The sequence below is a fragment of the Cuculus canorus genome, chromosome 2 (assembly GCF_017976375.1).
Source record: "Cuculus canorus isolate bCucCan1 chromosome 2, bCucCan1.pri, whole genome shotgun sequence".
NCBI lineage: Eukaryota > Metazoa > Chordata > Aves > Cuculiformes > Cuculidae > Cuculus > Cuculus canorus.
Window position 1 is genome coordinate 96,199,263 of NC_071402.1, and position 17,932 is coordinate 96,217,194.

A 17,932-nucleotide genomic window follows, 5' to 3' on the forward strand; every position below is an offset into this window, starting at 1 on the left:
TACTCCAAGCCAGTTACAGCAAAATAAGCTTGTTTAGCCTTAACATTTTTGATAGGTTATATCTTTTTTTTGTACTTAGACCTTTTTGGTCAGTGGGGAGTGACAGTGACACTGGCAGATCTGCACTGGAAGGGGAGAGGAAGGCAAATGGCTATAAGGAAGATAACTGATGAACAGCTGAGAACTGGTGGTTCCTCAGTTTGTAACCTCTTAGTCAATATCAGCTGCAGCTGAAAGTGCTGTTTTACATCTGATTACAACCTTTGTCTTCTAAAGAGCTCCAAGTCCCTTGGTGTATCTTAGAGTTTCAAGAAATTATCTGCTATCTGCAAATCCAACATTCCTTCAGTATACAAGCAAGATATGCCTTACTGCTCCTCCCTCAGACACTCTGGAGACATGAGACAGATGATTCCAGTCTGGATCTATTCCACTCCAATTATCCACTGTTTTTTTGTAACATATTTTTTTATTTAAATAAATCAAGAGGTTCCATTTAGCACGTTGCATTTGTCTTGGCATACGCTTCACACATGCAGAAACTCTATATTAAGGCTTTCATACAGCCGTTAGGGAAAGAATCAGCCAAATGTATCCCTGGTGTAACTCTGCTGACTTCAATGAGGTTTCACTGGGTTATCCCTGTTCTGTTGATTTGTCTCTTCCATTCTCATTCCAAAAGACAAACCCCAAGATAAAATATATTTGTGTTTAGTTAGTACAGTGTATTGCCTGTATGATACACATGTAATCCCCCTGCACTTCATTGTCTGCTATATTGCTTGCTGGTTTATAGGAATGATTTTCAAATTTATATATTGTCCTGGTTTTACAGCAGATGTCATAACAACACAGATGTTGCAAGAACAAGCAGTGGGAAACCAGAAAACACTCAACTTTAAGTCGACACTTGTCCAGTGAACATAAGCCGGCAATCTCGAAGTGAGCCTGTTGGCACCAGCAGACTTCAGAGTTGCAGGAGTCTCTTAGGTGATGAGTTGAGTGCCAGTCACTAAGGATCAGTTCTTGGCCCTATTTCAATCTAAGATTTAGAGCAGCAGTATCAAAGAGGTAAGAAAAAGCAGATCCAATAACAGCACGTTGGTCTGGTGTGAGAGGTGAACAGGACTTCAACCTGGTTTACAAAGTGGTACCTTGCATTGTCTGTACCAACCTGTCATGGCTCTGTGTTTGCTTCAACAGGTGTCAAGACACATACTACTCCATGCTGTATAAAAACCAGGTAACCACAGCACTGTCTACTACAAGATTTAGTTCAGAAGAGTTTAAGCAGAGTGACATCGATCAAGGAGATGAGACTTAGACAAGCTCCCCTACAAACTAAAGCTGGCCTCGCTGCTATCAAACACTTTTATCAATGACATGGGTGGAAACATAACTGCATTATGGACCAAGTCTACCCTGACATAAAGAGTCAGCAGGAGTGACAGAGATCGCAGATCACTAGTCTGGAGCACTTACTAAATTGGGCATGACATGCCTGGTGATAGAGGCCTGTATCTGCCAACGGAGAATTCCTCACAGTGAAGAGGTGCACAGGCTACCCCAATAGTCAGTGCTCAGCGGTGTGGTTGGCGACAAGGTAGGTCACATCTCAGGGTGATGTGTCACAGTGCTTAGTTACATTAATATGAAATACTGTTTCCTCTGTCACTCATAGATCTCCAGTGCATTTGGTAGCAGCATGATCTCAGCAGCACTGTATCTGTTTCGGGGTGTCAAAGCACTGACGAGCATTTAGAAAATATCCACTCATAGGGATGTGGACACATGACTACGGCCCAAACCAGAAGGTGGGAGTATAGTTAGCATGTAAAGGTGAAAGCGAAAATCTTATTTAATCACCATTAAACCAAGAGACAGAAACCTGATGATATTTGGGCTTTTCAGTTTACAGATGTATAACGACATTATGTGACTGGAAGTTGAAACCAGTCAAATTCAGAATAAAACTGACATGCAGATTTTTAATGTTCAGAATAATGAAACAGTGGAATTCTTTCCCAAGGGCTACAATAGAGTATATATCATTGGAAAACTTTTCAATCAAAAGAGAATGTGAGTTTAGGTTCTTTTTCCCCAAACAGCTATGCTCTGATTTAAGGAGGAATTAATTGAGACCAGTACTGCAGTCTGCACAATACAGGAGATCATGTTAAATGTAAACCAAAATGTTTTAGGCATTTTTTATTGGCATAGAAGCCCAAAAGCAGGATTGTGCATATATAAAAATAGTCTTATTTACTACTAAAACACAGCAGTGGGTCAGGACTAACATTATTAGGCTAAGCATTCATATGCTCACTATCCACGGGGCAGTCACCTTGCGAGTCTCTGCTGGCCAAGGTGCTGTCAATCAAGCAGAGATGTGTCAGCCTCTGTTTCTCATTAGAACAGGATGATCCTCAGGGCTGTTGATGCACTGCCTTCTTTCTCTCTGCATCTTCTTGTGGGGTTTTTAGATCTCATCAAGTCAATGATAGTTTTCTGCTTTTTTTCCTCTGCTGAATCTCTGATGATTTTGCTTCTCTGCTTCAAACCCTTACTTACTGGTAGTGACTCAACAAGTTCACTTCTGCGGTCGTTCTTTGTTTCTACCTTCTTGCCTTGCATGGCTTAGTTGCTTATAAAAGTCTCTCACCTCCAGATAAAAGTGGGAGTGACAGCTACAGCTCATCTCCATGAAAACTGAACCATGAGTCACATAAACTGTTCCAGTGATACCTATTGATTTTACAGTCAATAAACATACAAGGACCCTAGCTGCTCCAAGGCTTCCCCTCACAGGATCCATTCCATGTGAACATATGTCTTAAAGAAAAGCGTTCATTCAACCTGCTTATGCATGAGGGTTGCAAGTATACCCAAAGACACAGAAAGAATGGTTTGCAGCTTACTTGCCTCCATGCATTGTGAATCATGACAATAGAAAGCTGGGAAAACAGTAATTAAAACCAAATTCTGCTGCTATACACAAATACTGAGGGATATGTATGAGGCATGTGCTTAGGATCTTACAGAGGCAAATGAGACTGTTGGGTAAATAGACAGTACTAGGTATTGCTGTGTTCTTACATTTCACATTTCATATCTTTCTTGATAACTGTAACTACTCAGAAAACCCAAAGGCACAATTTTAGTTGGGGATAATGTATGTGCCAAAGTACAAACATCTACACCAATTCTCTAAGGTGTTAGAATTGTCTAAAAAAACATAACAGAAAGAGAAACATTCCCCCCCTGTTCTCTGTAATTCAAAACTTAATTACAAACCCAAATCCAGGAATTTCACTCTGGGTCCTTCAATGGATATGTAACGTTTTGTGCAAAGTGTTGATGGAATGATCAACACTTTGCAAATACCCTGTAGAATAAAAGTATCTTAACTATGGCAGTCTACAGACTGTGAAGCAAAGGATTTTCTAACACTGATAACAAGTGGTACCATAGTCAATCCTTAATGCCCTGCTTCACAAGCCTCTGTAGTATGCCACTGTACTGAGAGCTACACAGAACCCATCCATGCATCCCACTCTGCAGTGCTATTGCAAGCAGAGAGGAAAATATCTTCTTTCAACTTTAGTGCAAGCCTTTTTTTGGTGGGTAAGCAAGTAATGTTTGTTCTGGCTGTAGTATCTGTTCTAAATTTTATATATTTGCAGTGTCTGGAAACTCCACTAATGGCTGTGTGTGAAACTGTGACAGGTGGATTACAGAGATAGATGACACTGGCCATTTTTATGTACTTGTAACCTGATCAAACGTATTTCATTTTTATGTCCATGAATGACTTCAAAGAGTAAACCAACAGAAAAAATCCCCAAAACACTAGCAGAGATGCAAAAGAATCTGGGAGGACAATGAAATTAATTATACACGCATTTACATCACCTTGAAGTAAGATTCAAGTAAAGTTTCAGAAAGAATCATGTCTGAGATTTGAGTGCCAGTCATACCACCATGTACTGTATGTAGAGCTAAGAAGTGATCTTTTTCTTTCTTTACATGAACCTTGAGAGAGATAAGATCAAGAAAATTCATCCTTTTTGCATTGCCTTGAATTTGACCACTCTGGTGGCACTGCTGCAGGTGCACAGGCTGTGAGGCTGCACCTTGACACCCTCCTCACTGTTAACATGTTGTTGTCTGCAGGACTGCCTGTAGTCCTATGGAAAATTAGGGTATACCACTATGACCTCTCCAAAAGCTCCCGCATGGTAACATTCTGCAGAGGGATGCGACATTCTGGCTCATGAGGTAGTGCCTCTCGGAGGAATTTGGCTAAAGTTAAAACTCACTAATCTGAATGCCACTTCACATCTTTATGCTTCTGAGATGAGTGCATCCTCTTCCTTCAGTTTGTGGAAAAGAAGTGCAACTCATGACTTCTTCTCTGTCTCCTCACCCAAAGAGTATCAGCGCCAGTATGGTTTTCAGAAATTTGTAAATATTATTTACTTCTGTTCTTTTTTCAGAGTCAGGAAGATTAGAGGGTAACTGTTCTCTAAGCAGCATGTTACTTCTGCTTCTAACAGAAAAAAATATAGAGCAGATCTGTGCAAAGAAATTGTTGGTTTTGCTTTAAATTAATGCACTTCCTTTCTCAGAGAAACTGTTTCAGTCTGGATGTTGACGCAATGTTTGTGTTGTTTCTTCTTTAAAAGTGCAGATCCATTCTCAGTCACAGCAGAGTGTTAGCATAACATCACTTAGGTGCCTGCCTGGGGTGTATATGTGTGTGTATGTATGTGTCCTATTTTTGAGCTATTTTAACTTACGCTTCATATTCTAGTGCTTTCTGATAAGTAGAGTTTATGTCAGAATAATTGGCCTGAGGATTTTTCTTTCCAGTCCAGTACATTTCTGAGGTACAGCTACATGGGAGATAATGGAAATGCCTCTAGAGTATCTGTCTGACAAGGGAAACAGCAAGCGTAAGGAGTGAACACAAAACAGGGACCTTGTCAAGGAGTGTGCAAGTGAATCAGTTCAATCAGTCACTGTGGGTGACGTATCTCAACAAACTGAAGCTGACACAATGGTCAATTTGACTGAGGAAAGTATAATTTTGGATTAGGGTGAACACCTTTAATCTGTCAATTGTGGCAGTCTTAAACCTGTAATTGAAAGAGCACAGCACTATGTTACTCCAGATGTCAGTCAAACCCATTCACTGCCTTCTGATCACTGATCAGTTTGCCATCTTTTCCATATTTACTTATTATATTCCTATTTATTTCCTCTTTAGGACAATATTCTTTGCTCCACTTTAAAGAAATCTCAATCTAATAAGGACAGCTCTTCAGAATAACACTGGGATTCATCTGATTTTCAAGCAGGCCATGGGAAACAACAAAATAGAATATCACCATGTGTTTAATTTTAGCTCTCACTCCTTGAATTGCTGTTTCAACTGCAACACACTATCTTATTTTTAGTCTGCTTGTGTGCCTGAATAGTGCCAGCCCAGCCACTCCAGAACTGCAGTCCTGCCTCTCTGTTGCAATTCACAATGAGGTAATTTCTGCCCTGGGAGCATCACCCAGAAGATGGTTGCGTTTCCAGCTCAGTTTATTTGTCTCTCCAGCCCCACTCTGGAATAGGTAAGTGAATGATTTCCATAGGCATCTTACCTACAGACTTCTCAGTGAAATTACATACCAAGGATACTGACTCGTGGGATGCAAGGATATCTTAACAACTTCGGTAGAAGAATTACTCCATCCCTGCCCACTTGCAGGGGGGTGGTTCTATGGTTTATCAAGTGAAACAGTCCATATGCTGCTCACAGTCTCCTGAGACTTTTACCCCAACATCATCTCTTCCAATGTTTAGATTAAAGCAATGCGAAATGGAGAATAAAATTAGCCTGACCTTGCAACAAACAAATGTGTAACAGAATGACTTGCTGTGTGAGAGGTCATCCAGTTCTATTCAGCATCTCAGGCAAATTCAGGACGAGAGTTTCCTTACCTTTGCTTGTGTGGCATGTGAGCCACGTCCCACATTAACATCCTTCTCTGAATAGTGAACCTGACGTTCTCACCAGCATTTTGAATTCTAGCCTCTTTAATTTTATGGTCATGACAAATACAGTTGTTTTAAATGTTTGCTGAGTCCCTTCTGTTGCAGCTGTAGAGGCAAAAGGAGAGAGAAACCTCTCGTTATTCTTAACAGCAATCTTGTCTTTGGGAGGCAGGCCACAGGGAAGCACTGAAGAGAGAGGTAGATTCCCATCCCCTGGTAGGAGAAAATGCAGCAAAGGATTAAAGCAGTGAACGAAACTCATTTCTCCAGCATGTGAGTTTGAAATAAACAGGCAAAGAAGCATCCTACCCTCCAGAGCATCTCAAGAGTAAATCATCCAAACCATTAGTTATCCATTCTCTACTCTGTCATTATTCTCTGCCTGTCAGCTCCTTGTAGGGGCTGTTTGTTCCATCCCTCTTATGTTATTATGACTGCCATGCCCTCCTCTCAGCAGCTCCTATCAGTTGTAATTAAACAGTGTGGGGGGGAAGGGGAAATGCATTTAGGCTCCCAAACTACCAGGAATTAAAAGAAGCAACAAACAGAATAAAAAGAAAACTAAAAAGAGAGAGCAGGAGAATTTTGCAATCTGTAGATGATTTCTGCTTCTGGGATTGCATACGTCATTAAGATTTATAGGTCAGTCCAGAGCTTAAATAGCAGATGTTTTCTCATTATTTGTCTTCCTAGCTAAGGCAAAAGATTCCTTTTTAAGGAAATCTGCATAACACATGCAATGAAAATAGACCAGGTCCTAAGAACAGCCCTTCCAACCAGTAAAGAAGGCTGAGCTGAAACACCCATCAAAGAGAAGTTTCATTTCACCCTCCCATGACACGAAGAAATATACTCAGTAGGTCTGATGCTGAAATTTTCAAATAACAGAACTGACTTCTACCTCTTATCTGGCTATCCTCTGACTATAGTTATGAACATTTGAAGAGGTTCTTCAACGATCAACTGGCTAGCAGGCTTCAGCTTCTGCAACCTATTCCAACACCTGGGTTTTTGAGCTTTAATCAAAAGATAGCATGGCAAGTACTATTTTTTATAACTTCTTTGCTATCCATGTTCTTTATTAAGCACAACCTGTTCTGTTAGTACTATGCTGCAGACACCCAAACTGATCAAAGTGATGTCACTTCCACAGGTATCTTTCCTCATAAGAGCCCTTCTGGGCTTTTCATTTATGTAGACACAGAACTGAAGCTGCTTTTGAGGATCCATTTTTTTAACCATTGCACTCTTTTGTGTGTAAACCAGTGGCCACTTTCTTTCAAGCAAGTTATTCCTATACTCTGTCGTGGCAGTAGATTAAGAGAAAAAGGTACACAGATTTGGACAGTGACCTCACCCTCAAACCACAAGTGTCACAGCCCTTCAAGTATAGCATTCTTCATCCTCTTCTGCCTCTTCTTGGGACTCTATGGCACCTCCTTGCCTCTGGAGATATTTAGGCATGGAATGAAAGAAACCCTGTCCCTTTTCTGGAGGTCTCAGCTGCCCTGCTTCTCAGCATCTTTAGTCATTATAAGCCCAAACCCCACTGCAGACGAATGGGAACAATTAGTTCTCTTGAGCCTGCCTTCTTTCTTTAGCAAAAGTTTTACTCTGAGAATTACTTCTGCTGACCACCACGGCAGCTGTGATGGTGAGGTGCCGTGTGAGATTTTAACTAAAATTACTGCCCTGCACAAGTGTTGCACAAACATCTCTCCTGATATACCTCTGTACTCAAGGACACTTTGTTTATTCATTTGCTGCTGGTCCAGAGTTTCAGAGCACTGAAGTCATGGCACCACCTACCTGCTCCCTCAACTAGATCACTGACAACAATAACCATGCAGGAAATATGAGGAGCCTCTATTTCATAAATAATTGCAGGCCTGTCAGTCTGACCTTTGTGCCAGTGAAGGTTATGGATAAGTTCATCTTGAATGCCATTATGGGGCATGTACAAGACAACTAGATGATCAGGATCAGGCCCAGCCAGCATGTTTTTAGGAAAGGCCTGACCATGAACTTCACTGTTTCTAATATTTGTTGGCGTGAAAACCTGAAATATGGAGCCTGAGAGGTGTGCTGATAAGGCTTTCACTCATGAATAGCCTGCCGGAGTCCAGCTCTACACAGTCACAACCAGCAGACCCAACTCTCCACCAGCCAGGTGAGCAACAGATGCACTGTTATGGGTAGGCTCCAAGCATGAAGTTGGTGATGTCAATCTGGTCACTTTAGAAACTGATGTTTAGCCCTAGGAAAGGAAATAATCACAGGTGGCATTAACTGAGCAGTTTCATTTGGGAATTTTCATTGGAGAAAGTGGCAAACTAGCTCAGACACTGAAAAAGCTCCAGGAGATGAAACACTGGCGGGCCAATGTGATGCAGTTAGTGGCACTGCAGTCTTTGGAGGAGTGAAGACAGGTTGCTGAGTTTTTAAGTGAATTCTGCAGGCATCTAGGGAAGAGGAAGGTTGTTACTGATAATGCTGATGTGGGTAAGGACTTTAATAGCCAGATGGCCATCCAACACTAAAAGATGTCTCTTCAAGAGCCCCTATGCACCTGCAAGATAGCTGCAAAGAAGGAGTGAGGATATTTCTTCTTCTACACCTACCTGAAACCACTTGAGAATGTCAATATGATGAAATTACTGATGATGTTATTCAGATACAAAGGATCTTCACTCTTTATTTTTTTGAAATTGACAGAAGCAACTATGAAAAACAATCTTCTAGGACACACTTGGTAATCAGCTTGCAAAACTGTAATGAGTGCAGAAAGCTGCCAGACTATGTCTATTCCGTGAAAGAACCTCAACAGTTTGATGCAAGATCAGTGTGAAGAGACAACAGGCCCTTGCATGTGTCCAAATGTGGATTTGGTGAATCAGCAGGCAACATGAGCCTAGAGATAAACTGGCTTGCCAGGAATGCCCCTTGTCCAGATGGCTTTCAGGAAGAAGACAGCATTTAAAGAGTAAGGATTTCAAACAACATGGAGTATGTAAGCTAAAACCTATGCTTTGAGTTAAACTTTTGAGTTATGAACTGGTAGCTAGTGCTACCATGCTTTTCAGACCATGCTTTTCCTCTCTTCAAAGGGCCCCACAAGACAAACACATGCTGAAGTGGCACATCCTGAGACACTTTGCTGTTGCTCTACTACTCTTCTAGTACTGTGAGAGAAGGCAAAATGGGAATGGAATCCTGTCAACAGAACACCCATAATTTCAGAAGGATGTTAAGGTCCTTGAATACATCCAGAGGAGGGCAGCAAAGGCGGTGAAGGGTCTGGAAGGCAGGTTCTGTGAGGAGAGGCTGAGGTCACTGTATTTTTCTAGTTTGGAGAGAAGGGGACTGAAGGATGACCTCATTGCTCTCTCCAGCTTCCTGAGAAGGGAAAATGAAGGGGAGGTGCTGATTTCTTCTCGCTGAGTTCCAGTGCAAGGTTGTATGGGAGTGAGATAAAATTATATCAGGGGAGGTTCAAACTTGACATTAGGAAACATTTCTTTACCAGGAGAGTGATCAAGCCTTGGAACAGCCTTACTAAAGGGGTGGTGACCATGCCCTTAATAACGTGCTTTAGATTTTGGTCAGCCCTGTAGTGGTCAGGAAGCTGGACTTGATGATCGTTGTAGGTCCCTTCCAACTCTACTTTTCTCTTTCATTCCATTCTACCTACAACACAGCTCTAACAGAGCTGGAAGCCCAGGTTGTGAGTCCATGGGAAGGGGTGTGAGCTGAGACATCAAGTTAGGCTGGTCAGGACCATTAAGACCTATTAGTGCCCTCAAGGCCCTTACATCCAACATGGGACATCGACCTGTCTACCTTTAGGTATTCTAGTGAGGCACCTCAACTAGGTTGACCTCTCTTTATCACCCCCATGGCAGATAATCAGATTCACTTGGACAATATAATGTGAATTTGCTTAGATTAGCTAGATGGTGCAACTATCCCACTGCAGGTCTCACTATCTGACTCCCTTTGTGGAAGCATGATAGTTATGTTCTTAAGGCCCTCATGGTCTTCTGTATTTTGCTCTAGGTATATCACACTCCTGCTTGAATCCTACAAGTCCCAAAGTTTTCTCCATCGTTCTCACAGCAAGTCACTCTCTGACTCTTGTCTTTTAATCTGTTTCCCATGTACCTGCATAGTAGCTCAATTAACTGTCTGAAGTGTCAGTCTGTCCAAGCTCTGTTCCTGTATGGCTATGAGGAGGTAAAGAAATGCATCTAAAAACTGTAGTCAGTGCTGCCTGATAATCACCCTGTGTCCCTTTGAAAATACCTGCACTGTTTGTTACTGACATGAAAGTTCTCTTGGTAGTTTGCACACTGCTTTTAGATCTTTAGGATTCCTTCCTTCTTTGGCTTCTCTAAAGAAATGTGCTGTAAAGGGTAATATGAGTGTTCAGCTGAGCTCCAGTCCAATAACTTTTCTGTATTAGGCAAAAATGTTGTTTTCATTATCAATCTTTATTCCTTAAAAAAAAAAAATAAACCCTGCCACTGAAGCTGTTTCTCATGAAGTCTACACACATTGCACAAACAGTTGCCCCAGGTCCTGGAAACAACAGCAAATCCATGCATGGACTGCACCACAAAAACAACAGCTCGTAGTGGCCAGGCCAGGGCAGAACAAGGACACGATCACTTTAACAGGCAGATGGTCTCTATTTAGCTAAACATTTTTCCACTAGGGCTGTTTTAACACCCAGATCATTTTTATCACCTTCTTATCACATTTGGGAGCCCAGCAGGCTCCTGATGGAGGCTGTGTAAGTGCTTCCCAGAGAGTGCTGTAGTTTCAGGGTTCAAGGCAACATATCAGCATGAAGAGGTGGTGTGTGGATGTGAAGTTGAGGAATAAAAACAACCGCATGCCATGTTTGCTGATTTTGAAATGTTCTTGGATGAATTTCCAGGTAGAATATAGACACAAGAATGTGGGAGGCCTCCTGCATCCATTCTCAGTTTTGCTACATGTTCATGGCCAGATTGAGCCTTTAACTCATCTATGTCTGCGCAGTGTTTTGTAGGCTGACATGAAGGAGGTCTGCCAGTGCTTTGAACAACCCAAAAATGCCTCACTGGCATCTGTAGGATGGTATTAAGCCCAAGTTATCCTGGCTCACATCTGACTGCAAAATTCAGTGTAGACATGCAACTTAGCCTGGCATCCACTCCTAGGAATGCTTCCCTTCCCAGATACTTCTGCTGTGAGGACAAGGTGTTACTCATCCTCACTACACATATCACAGGGTGCCTTACTGTTAGACTGTCAGGCAAAGCTGTCATCTGAAACCTCCAGTTCAGTGAAGCGATACAGCCCCATGTCAGTCCTCTTGAACTGTGAAAGTACCACATGTGAAACTATTAGCATGACATCTGCACAGTGTAGGATGCACCAAAGCACCTTGATGTAGAGAATGGGACGGTGTTCAGAGAGAGCAGAGGAGAGAGTGTGGGACAGCTATGAAAGGCAAAGAAAAGTCTCTTTTTCTTTCTTTACCAGGGAACTGGCTCACACAGTACTACAATAACAAGCACTGGCAGGCTGCCCAGCACCACTGTACTCTGGTTGTAAGCGAACTATGAGGCTCAAGCAGTCTTCTGGGAAAACTTCTCACCAAATGTATTGTATGTTATGTTTTCCCCTCACTGTACTTTTTTTTCCAAACCAGTCTATTATATTCCTTCCCTGTTGCATTATGGATTTCTTTAGGATCCCCAGGAGCTGCTCTTTTAAAAGCTAAATGCTGAGTAATCGAACAGATCTGTTTTTTTAAAGTAATGGAGATAAACTATTAATCCTCTCAGAATAAAACCAGAGCACAGCCCATTAAATGGTGGGGCTTTCTGTTATTGGGAACTCATTTGCTTGGGTTTTTTTCCCTCAGATAAACCCAAGAAGTTAAGTGAGAGAAAGAAGGACATTATTAAAACACTGCCATTATCTATAATGATGTACGTCTTCCATGGAGTGGAAGCCAAAGCAATGACAACTTTACAATAGTGGTGCAGTAAAACGAAAAATGTTCCAAAGAGCATTTTCTGTGTTTGATCTGAACCTTTGAAAACAAGCCTAATGTGGGTTTACACAGTAATCCCGGTCACCTCAAAGATGCCAACTGTAACTCTCACTGTAAATTTAATGGGTACGCAAAGATTTTATTAGAAATATATGGATCTGTAAAGCTTGAAGTGTGAAGGGAAGAGTCATGCGTTCTGTGCTGAAGGCAATAATAAGATGCATTCTTTTTTTTTATGATTTCTCAATGTGGCTTTTACACAGTCATAAAAAGACAAATTTTCTAAGTTCACAACAACTGTGAACACACTGGACATAATTTGTCTGACAAGTTCATGGACGGTCAATTGGAAACTGGGTAACAAAAGTAGGCCCACCTATACATATCCAGCCTAAATATGTATTCCTCATTGCACTGCAAACATAGATACCGTGAATTTATAATTTACTGCTATTTTTACTAATGAATTTTATTGTATTCATGCCTGGAGTTTTTTGCTAAGCTCTGTATTGCATTGTGTGAGGTGCTGTACCTATGCGTAGGAAGTCTCTGCCTCAAAGGCTTAGGAGGTTAACTTAGGGTCATTTTGCAGACGTGATGGCACTGTACAGACAGCAAACTCACAGCAAACATGAAAAAGTTCATTCAGCTTTAACTTGTAGTGATATTGAGTACCTGTAGTTCCCGGATCTTAACAGGAGTTTTGGGTGTTCAGCACTTTCAAAAGCCAGACTGAAGTTCCTTGCTATGCTCCTGACAAAAGGTCTTTAGAAACTAGAGACAGAAAAGACTTATTAGGTTATCAGGCCAAATTCATCCCAAAGAAAACCCATTTAAGTCAATCGAATTTCATTAAGGATGGATTTACCATAGAAAGATTGTTCCCTATAGTATATTTAGAAGTGCTTTCTCCTGTACGGTTTTAATTAGTGCTACATTAGTCAAGGTACTGTACCAGTGTTTCAATCAGCTACCCTTGAAGAGAACTGTCACTAGCTATCCTTGTCCATGTTTTCCCTCCCACTCGCATCCCTTGCTGCCTCCTTCTCACTACCTCATTATTCTATGTCTACTTTGGCTAATGAATTTCTCAGACAGAGCCTTCTTTCGTGTTTGAGAAGGACCTAGCCTGTATTGAGGTTAAAAGTTAAAAACAAAAGGCACAAACCGAAACAAGACCAGAAAGAGAGAACAAATTCATCTATTGAGAAAAGTAAAAGTGTTCATGAAGCCTTAAGCTTTTCTTTGTCACTCCATCAATCCATATATACCGAGGCTACAGTTTTTCACCACACATTGTGCGTTAAGATGCACGTGGGTACTTTAGTCTTGACTTTCCAGTTTCATCACTGACTCACAGCATTGTTAGAACAAGTGGCTTCACTTTTCAAACCACTGCTTTACCACTATTGCAATAGCCATAGTCATGCACAAGTCAAGAATTTCTCAAGTTGCTTCACAGAAATCAGGAAAGCATTTTAAGTTCTGTAGTGGAAAAGCACAGTAATACAAGGCAAAGAGCTGTTGCCATCAGTACTAATGTCTGTTTCTTTTTCTTTTTAAATCATTCTAACACATTCATTCTTTCTCTGAGTCTTGCACAATTTTTATTTTTAATCTTCTCAAGTGAAAGTTCTAACAAGATTATGGACAATTTGTGGTCTCTGTATGCTTTTAGTCATATAATTACAACTAAAACAACTGTGTTGAGAATAACTTCAGAAACTGCAGGTTCAGTGCTGTCTTCTGTCAAAGAAAAAAATGTCCACAACAAAGGAACTCTAAAACCACATTGGACAAGTTACTAAATCCCATCTACATAAAGATGTATGTGTTCATTTCTGAATCACTGTAATATTTGACCATGCAAGAAGCAAGACAGTTTGCTTCAGGAATGTCATGAAGACCAGAATATAATTAAAAAATAACCATGTATTCAGTTTTCCTAATGCTGCTCTAAAACAGGCACGCATTCACTTTAAAATTAACCACAGACCTTAATTAAGCTTCTGATCGTGCCAGGAGGGTTCCATGTTGTCTTCCTGTGGTCATTTCATCAGCCAGGGCTTTTCATGTAAGAATGTGCTGCATGCATGTCACAGCATGAGATCTCGTCACAGACACCTGCTCTCTGCCTGTGAACACAGATTTTAATCCCCTTCCCTGCAAAAACAGTGGCAGAAGGGCACATTATTTAATTACTCATGCATGCTCTCCAAGACAGGGTCCACAGCTCCACTTGTTTCATATGGTTTGTGCTATTTTAGGGGGATGATCAAATAGGATGGTTGTTAAAAAAGGAGGAAGCTTCACCATAGACTTCTCGTTGCTATTTGATGACAACAATGTATGAAAAGATTGGCAAGATGAGTGCAGTTAGAGCAGGAACTGAAGAAAATCTAGGTATGGTAAATACAGTCATAAAATTGTGATTTCTCTAGCTTTCACTGTGAAGATACGTAAGCTAAACTGTATTGTGTAACTTTGCTCTCCTCCACTACAAGACCATGGATCCAGCACAAATTAACTGTGATAACAACCGCTAGTGTACTGAAGAAGGTGAAACCAACTTAAACTTACTAAAGCCTTCATCTAAGTTAGATCTGCAGTAGTGGTTATGTTACCCTAGAGGAAGATGAAAGTAGTACTGTAAACCTTTACCTCTGTTTAAACAATGCCTTTATTAAATCACTTCCGTCAAAATCATTCAGCAGTTCCTACAAAATCCTATCATGTAGGAAAGCAAAGTACAACTAAATGAAATGTTACATATTGTATCCGGCAAGCAATCACCATACTTGCATTCTCATTGCCCTCAGCAGCACCTGCATTCTTTGACCACAGTCCTTTTATGTGCTACACTGTATACAAAAGACCAAGCCAGCAATTAGTCATTCTAGCACTGAGTCCTGAAATCTCCGCAAATGCTTCAGCCCCTTAATGAATTCCTAAACAGAAGGAAGTTGCAAACAAAGTTCAGCTTGTGTATTTTATGCCAGGTTCCCACAGCACTGTAGGTTCTTAGAGCTTAATTAATGACACTTGCATCCCGTATGCCCTCCAGAGTTTTAGTGGAAATTTTACTGGTCACTTCAAACTGACATCTTTTGGACAATTGTCCTCAGAATACTGGGCAGCCTCCCCAGTCTTTGGGAGGAAAAGACAAGACTTTGCAGCTAATCATGACTCATCTGTATCAACAGGATGGACAAAAATTTGAGGGACAAAACGTGTATCATTTAAAGTAAACTACTCATCAGAAATCCTATGCATTGTATAGGAACCAAAGCAGGCGATGAAAATGAAACCTACGGCCTAATATACCAGCATTTGGGAACTCTGCCAATGCCCCTAATTAAAATTTTGTACTAATCTCTTTGGGGAATCCAAGAAATTCTTTTAGAAAATGGAACATTCTTCTATGCACATCCAACTACTTATCCTGTAAGAGGGGATATAAAGGAGATTGTATATGATCAGACAGAGGTCAGTGGAGTGGAAAGGACAGTGTGAAAGCTACAGCAAATGAGCCATCTATAAATGAAAATACTGGAATTCTTTCTCGAACCTTGACTCACATGATGTATGATTTTGCTGGTCCTAGTCTGAGGATCATTACATCAGTGGAAAGAATTCACAAATATTAGCAGAGTTTTAATCAGTTCCGGAAACACAAAATAGATATTTAAAATTACAAGATATGCCAACATGTCCTTTCCCTTCTTTTCCTTTTGTCCTACCAACATTAGAGAACTTGGTGAGAGTGGTTTGAGATGAATGAGAAGTATAGAGGCTGGACTGGAGAGGGTCTAAGCCAGCACCTCAGACATTGGCTTATAGGTAATAAACAACACATTCCGTGCTGTTAGAGATGCAATTAGGAATGGAAGAAAGGAAAGAGTTGGTAACTGGTCTGTAAACAGAGAGGGAAGGGGAGTTGATAGACAAGTATTCCTAAGAAGCGAAAGATCAAATCTGCTTTATTGTTAATAAAAAAGAGCCAGATTGAGATTTTAAGAAGAAATATAGGGTGATACGCAGGTGTGAAGGAGAAGGAATAAGGCAACTAGAGCAAGTGTACAAAGCTGGGTTTAAATCTCATTCATCTGGATGGAAAATAGACAAGCTAAGTAGGAGGCATAAGGAAAGTCACAGACAGCAGGGAAAATACATTATACTTCTATCAGTTTTCTCTTTGAAGAAATCAGCAGGGTCCTATAAATAAAAGTAAGTGAAGGCAGTAGGAGAGAACTATCAAAGATGAATCTAGGCTGGCTGTGCAATGAGTAAATCTTCTGTTTAGCTATGCAACTGAGCTTCCTAAGTCAAGCAATCCAATCCTGAGCTCGACTTATTAAAATATAAGGCTTTTTTTGGCCAGTGTGGAGCTACAGAATTTAATCATTGATTGTCTTACACTTCCCATAGCCCCTTACCCTCAAGCAGGCTGGCTGAACCTAGATGAACAGAAATGGGGACATAAGCATATATTCCATCCACCTTTTGCATAGCTGTAAATGACTGCACGCAAATCAAGACAGTAGGGACTCAGTTCCCTTGGCTAATTCTCCCAAGTGAGCAAGATCTGTAGTGAACCCAAGCAGGACTTTAGCTCTGATCCACTTGTCATTTCCAGAGCTTTCCCTCTTCTCCACAGCTTAGAAACAAACAAAACTTCCTCTTTGCTACCTTTTTTCTAAAGGATCTTTCTGTGACTAAGCCATTTAAGTGTCTATATTACATGTAATTCTCTGATGTCAGATGAGATAACAGAGATAATCCTCCTAAAGGATTTGTGGCATTATAGATTACAGCTTCCATTCATATGTTGTATGCATTGCTTTCAAGAGGCCTTGAGTGATGTTATAAGATCTCTGTATTCAGATTATAAAATATTTGCATTCAGCATTGCCTTATTATAAGTTTAGAAATACCAACAACCCAACTAAGTGACCAGCTGTTCAGATCCTGCTGTTCTCTTATTCCATGCAAAGGTAAAATACTATTGTGGTCAGTGGGATCCTTGCCAGGGTAACAAGATTGAAACCATTTTCCTTGTATCTCTTCACATGCGATTTCACTAGAAAATGAAGTGATCGCTTAGCAGTCAGAATAATTTATTCCAGAAAGTCATCTTTGTTTCAGCCATAATCTGTTCTAGCCGGAAAGGTATTTAATTACTGTGCCTTTTTTTTTTTTTTTTACTATTTTTTTGATATCTAAATTGCTGTTGACACAACCAGCAGGAATCTCGAGACTGAGTCTTACTTATAGCTCAGGGGCCTACCTGGGACTTAAACACTTTAGATCTGCCTGAAAGTGCCCTCATTGGGCTTCTTTCAGGAAAAAGCTGAATAGTTACAGCTGAACTGCTGCTCCAGAACTCAGTTTCTCCACCAGAATAAATATGGCATTAATACTTTCAGGAAGCAATAATCACTAGATATTTAGTTGTGTTTCCTTCTGTGCAATGCGTGTTCTTCCAATGCAGGAACTGAAAAATTTTGGGAAACACAGAGAAGCTATGCTCAGCAACTTCACAATATGACGGTTCCGATACAAGGCGAACTCTGGCCTTCAACCCTGGTAAGCAATACAGCCCATCCCTGTGATACTGGATCATGGTATAACTATTTACAGAAAAGTATATGCTGCTTAGCACATGTGGCTATTCCTAGAAGGAACCTGGCTGATGATAAATTTGGGTGACATTAACACAATGATTTTTGCCTAATTGTTAGCGTACTTATGTTTTTTGAGTCTTGCAGTGCTCATTTTTCTAATTTCCTCTCCTCTGAGAGCATTTGGGCGGGGGGGGGGGGAATTTATGTTTGCCCT

General features: G+C 40.8%; 2 long non-coding RNA genes across 3 annotated transcripts in view; one reads left to right on the forward strand and one right to left on the reverse strand.

The window, feature by feature from the left end:
• The first annotated feature begins 2,255 nt into the window (after positions 1-2,255).
• LOC128851343 (uncharacterized) overlaps positions 2,256-17,932 on the forward strand; it is a 33,535-nt gene continuing 17,858 nt past the window's right edge. The window contains exons 1-2 of one of the 2 annotated variants that reach the window (XR_008448697.1): positions 2,256-5,624; positions 17,586-17,680. This is a non-coding gene — a long non-coding RNA (uncharacterized LOC128851343). The remainder of the gene's footprint in view (positions 5,625-17,585; positions 17,681-17,932) is intronic. The other variant, XR_008448696.1, reaches the window with a different exon arrangement.
• LOC128851346 (uncharacterized) lies at positions 5,632-14,386 on the reverse strand. The gene is made up of 3 exons (XR_008448702.1): positions 14,091-14,386; positions 12,770-12,868; positions 5,632-6,153 (listed from the first exon to the last, which is right to left on the reverse strand). It is a non-coding gene; the product is annotated as an uncharacterized LOC128851346 (long non-coding RNA).